Below are 5,657 nucleotides of genomic sequence, written 5' to 3' on the forward strand. Positions count from 1 at the left end.
TGGTCTCGTTGTAACCCGGTAAAGTGGATGTTGTGGCCAACACACCCAGCCGGAAGACCCATTATTGTAGTATCTTGATTGAGGAAGTTGGCCACCTCCCCATAAGGATTTCGTAGGATATTACTCCCTAGTTATTCATTATGGATTTTTTGTGTTCCCAAAGTCCGACCTTTTACTTGATGTTCTAGATACCAAACCATTTTAATAAATGGGTTATGCCAGCACATCAAGGAGAACATTAGAAGCGGAGTGCTAAATGTCTCTCGGTCGATCATCCAGATTTTGTCCCCTTGGCCCCGCTAAGGTGAAATCTGAGAAAGTGTTATCTTCCTTTGCATCTGCATCCTCCACCGGTATTCATTATGGTAGTATGTTGTGTTGCCAGGATCCTTGACACAGATATTGGTAAAACCTTGATTAATATGGAGATGCTCAAGTTCTTGAGAGCACGCACAAGCAATAGGTGTTATCACCGGCACTAACTAGGATTGCTCCCAGTTTCCTCGGTTATGCTATAACCTTCCAAACAATGGACTCACTCTCTACTATTGGGTTTCTCCCCAGTTACTAGAATCTTTCCCATCATTTGCATTTTGTTCCCAGCTTGCACCGCCAATGTGCCATTCTACCATGGGTCCCATCCATTTCCGATGATAAGCAAAATCATCCATTGCGTTGTCTTCAATAAGTTGATCCACATTGTCCTTACTAGTCCCAGTATGTTATTCTACCGAACTCTTCCAAATGATCATTTGTGATTTGCCTTAAGCCGGTATAAAGAGTTTCAATGATCTTTGAATTAAAGGTAATTCTTTTTGGCCACTTAAGGGATGATTCCACGAGTCACCTCCTCTAAGATGTCTCGTTATGGTATCATGGCAATTCAACTCTTCGCTATGTTGACAACCGTCCAGCACCCCCTTAGGTGCGAAATTGTTATCTATCTAGTGAACCCTCGTCATCTGTTCCACTCCATCCCTCTAGATGTATGCTTTGTGTCTCAGCTCGAGAGATATTGCTATGTCTCACTCCATGAGTTGATTTTGAGTTGCTCGATCTTCGAGAAGATTGAATCCTGTAGAGTTTATTTCTGTCATCGTGTTGGATGAAGATCTCGAAAGCAAAGACGTCAAGATCAATTGAAGCAATGAATCAGCATATCTGAGAAGGACAGTTGGATCATGAAGATCGTGTTAGCTTAGTGTCCCCTTTGTCTTCTTACCTCACGTCCTGAATCTCGGGACGAGATTCTTGTTTAGTGGGGGTGAGTTGTCACAACCCTAGTTCAGTAATGCATTTGGGTTAGATCTGCATGTTGCATCATGTCTAAATTTCTTTTAAACTTGAAATGGGGATTGTTCAAACCCTAGCACCAGATCAAAACAAATAGGTTCAACCTAAAATAATCTTCAATGAACCCAAAATGCCTTTGGAAATGTTCGTGATTTTTGATAAAGGTGAAAACCTCTGCCAAAAATCATGAGCATATTTCTTGGCCATTTATGGATTTTTGAATTAACAAAAAAGTATTTGAATTGGAGCCATTTAAATGCTATATATATTTTAAATGTTCCAAATATTCTGAAGTTATTTGTGGAGCTTTGAAATAATTCAGTTAACCTCCAAGATAATTTTCAGAATTTATTTAAATGATTTAGTGCCTAAACTAAATCAGAACAGAGTAAATAAAATAGAAAACAAAAACAGAAAGAATTAGAAAGAGAGAGCGAGAGAGAATACCTGGCCACTTACCCAACCGAGCAGTGCGGCCCACTGGCCCAACTGCGAATCGTCATCTTCACCGCGCCAGTCGAACGCCGAGCGTGTGCCCGACGCGCGCGCATGGCCGTGCTGCCACGCCACCTGCCTGCCTGCGTCCCCGGGACAGCGCAACGCCGTGGGTCTTCCTCCTCGGTGCCGTCCGATCGATCCGGCCTCTCATTCCTACCCCTGCTCTCTCCCTCGCCTCCTGTATCCATGACCGAACCTCGCCCGAGCGCAGCCGTCACCGCCGCTCGCCTTAGCCTCGGCCATCGTCCACCCCTCGCCTCGCTGACCCACCCTGAAGAACCGCAGCATCATCCTCGTCACCAACACAGATCCACGTGACGCCTGCCGCCCTACATCGCTAGCTACCGCACTTTCTTCCTCCTCGGGCGCCGGAGATCGCGACCGCCGGCCCGTCAATTCCAGAGCCTCCCCCGAGCCGCCGACCTTCTCTTTGACTCACTGTGAGCCCCTGCCCCGAAACCCTCTTCTCCCCCTCGCGTTCGCATGCTCTAGCTCCGTTCGCCACCTCCGCCGAAGCTCGCTGCCGCACGGCCATGTCGCCGCCGTCGTTCTGCCTAGCGTACGCCGCGTCCGAGCTCATAAACGAGCTCCAAGAGGACCCAGGAGGTCGTGGCACTCCTTATCCGGCCTCCCCGTGCCCTGCAATCGTGCGCCCGCTCAAGCCGAGCTTCGGCCGCCACCGTGAGCTCTGCTCCGGCGAGCTCCGCCGTCCCCGCTGCGTCCCACCTGCCTCCCTGGATGCGAGCGAGCCCGGGCTACGCCCCGGTGCCCTTAGCCGCCGGCCCCGTCGCCTTTAGCGCAAGTCCTGCGTGTTGCCGCCGCGGGTTTGGTCGCTGCCGGCGGAACTCCGGCGACAGCCAACATGGCGGGGTGATTAGTGCTAATCCCCGCCAGCTGGACCCCACCTAGTCACTAACAGCGGGCCCCGCAGCGGGTCAAAGTCCAAGTCAACATGGGGTTAACCCCTGTCTCGCTGACTAGTGGGCCCCGCTTGTAAGGTTTGACCCTGGCTGCGGTTGACTCGCTGACGTCAGGCTGACACAGTAAAGCTTTTTCTGGAATTAGTTTAATTCTATTTAATCAGAAAATTTAGAAAAAGGCTTAAACTTCTAAAAATCATATTTATTCAACCGTAACTCAGAATGAAATAATTTATATATGAAAAATGATCAGAAAAATCCAATCTATCCATCTGTACAATTTTCATGCATGTTAGAACAACTTGTAGCTACTGTTTAGGACAAATCATATAAATGGCATTTGAATATCCACATATGGAGTTTGAATTTGAATCCTGGATTCAAACCAACTCCATTTAACTTGCTGCTAGTTGCATTAGCTCAAACCACAACATATTTCCATGTCACATTCATGCATCATATTGTGCATTGCATTGATTGTGTTCTTCCTTGTTTGCCGGTAATTGTCCCCTCTTAGTAGACGTGTTCCGACGATGATATCGATGACACCGATGAAGAGCTATTACTATCTTCAGAAGTGCCAGGAAAGGAAAACCCCCTTGTTCATTCCGATACAATCCCACTCTCTCGCTCCTGCTCTCTTTTACTGCATTAGGACAACAACGATTCATCTGTTACATGCTGCGGTAGCTGAACCTCTTTCCTTTGCATGACCTGTCATTGCCACAGTAAATAGATGAAATCCACTAGAATGAGTAGGAGTTGTTTGAGCCCTCCTGTGCCTACTCATTCATGCTTGTTTGTCATGCCTGCTACTACTTAAAGTTGAGTCAAGTCTGATTCATCGGGGATGAATTGGAATGGTGTTGAATATGTCCTACTATGTGTGAGCTAAGTGTGTGAATACGATTTGGTAAAGGTAGAAGTGAGAGGCCATGTACGAGTACATGGTGGGTTGTCTCATTAAAGCCGTCCTCAGGAACTGAGTTCTGTGTTTGTGATCCATGAACAGTTACTACCACACATTGGGCTCCGGGCACTCCAAGCTCTCTCGACTTATTAATCAACTCGATCTCTGTCTAGGAGTTGCAACTAGTTTCTGGTGTTTGTAGGTAGTGCTAGTAGTCTACCAAGTGGCACCCGATACAGGTGGGCTTGGGACAGACTAGGCACAGTGGCACGGTGTACCAAGTGGCACCCGGATGGTGGGCTTGGGAACCCTGCTCACATCGTTTGGGGTTGTGAGCGACACCCCGGCCGGATCTCCTTGCGGATGGAACCAGAGTAGGCGATAAACCTGGACGAGAGACTTGTGTGGTTAGTCAGGTCTTGGCCGACACCCTCACTGGGCTTCCGCTTGAAGGTTGTGGAGTACATGACGTGTAAACGGCCATAAGTGGTGAGAGCGTGTGTGAAGAAGTACACCCCTGCAGGGTTAACATTATCTATTCGAATAGTCGTGTCCGCGGTAAAGGACTTCTGGGTTGCCTGTACAGTTCATAGATAACTTGAAGTGGATACTCTAAAATGCGCAAGATAAGCGTGAGTGCTATGGATGGCGTTCTCGTAGGTAGATGGGAGCGGATCCATAGTGGTGTATTGATTGGTGAATATGTGGACTCGTGTGCGCCACCTCAAAGAGTTACTTGCAGTCGTAGTTCAGGATAGCCACCGAGTCAAAGCTGGCTTGCTGCAGCTAAACCCCACCATCCCCTTTGTTGATAATGGTGCATATGTAGTTAGTTCTGATGTAAGTCTTGCTGGGTACATTTGTACTCATGTTGCTTAATTTATGTTTTTGCAGAGAGACTTCAGTCTCGCTAGTAGTTCCACGTGGACTTCGATGTTTAGCTTGTTACCTCAGCTACGATCTTGTGCCCTCGGCAGGATCTGGTAGATAGACATGCTTCTCAGCCTTTTTCATTTGTAGATGTCTATACTCAGACATGTTAAGCTTCCGCTTGTTGACTTGTATGCTCTTAATGTTGGGTCATGAGACTCATGTTTGTAATATCTCGCTCCTCGGAGCCTATTGAATAAATACTTTGAGTCGTAGAGTTATGTTGTGATGCCATGTTGTATTTGCACATATCGAGCATATTGTGTGTATGATTTGAAATGCTTGATATGTGTGGGATCTGACTATCTAGTTGTTTATCCTTGGTAGCCTCTCTTACCGGGAAATGTCTCCTAGTGCTTCCACTGAGCCTTGGTAGCTTGCTACTGCTCCGGAACACTTAGGCTGGCTGGCATGTGTCCTTCTTCATTCATGTGTCTGTCCCTTCGGGGAAATGTCATGCTGTGTCTACCGGAGTCCTGTTAGCCTGCTACAGCCCGGATTCTCCGGAGTCCTGCTAGCCCAGTTGCTACAGCCCGGATTCACTCGCTGATAACTGACACGTTCGTTGCTGGGTCATGTATGCCTGTCCCTGTAAGTTAGTGCCACTTGGGTTTATGACTAGCCATGTCAGCCTGGGTTCTTTGTCATATGGATTCTAGCGACACTGTCATATACGTGAACCAAAAGGCGCAAACGGTCCCAGGCCTGGTAAGACGACACCCGTGGGAATACCGTGCGTGAGGCCGAAAAATGATATGAGGTGTTACATGCTAGATCGGTGTGGCATAGGATCGGGGTCCTGACACTAATAGAGATAATATGATAAGATAAATATATTTTTGGTATTTTATAATATAGATGCAGAAAGTAAAGATTCAAATAAAAGTAGATTGAAACCTTATATGATAAAAGATAGACCCGGGGGCCATAGGTTTCACTAGTGGCTTCTCTCAAGATAGCATAAGTATTACGATGGGTGAACAAATTACTATCGAGCAATTGATAGAAAAGCGAATAGTTATGAGATTATCTAGGCATGATCATGTATATAGGAATCACGTCCGTGACAAGTAGACCGACTCCTGCCTGCATCTACTACTATTACT

Source organism: Triticum dicoccoides, chromosome 7B (genome assembly GCF_002162155.2).
Source record: "Triticum dicoccoides isolate Atlit2015 ecotype Zavitan chromosome 7B, WEW_v2.0, whole genome shotgun sequence".
In the NCBI taxonomy this organism is placed as follows: domain Eukaryota; kingdom Viridiplantae; phylum Streptophyta; class Magnoliopsida; order Poales; family Poaceae; genus Triticum; species Triticum dicoccoides.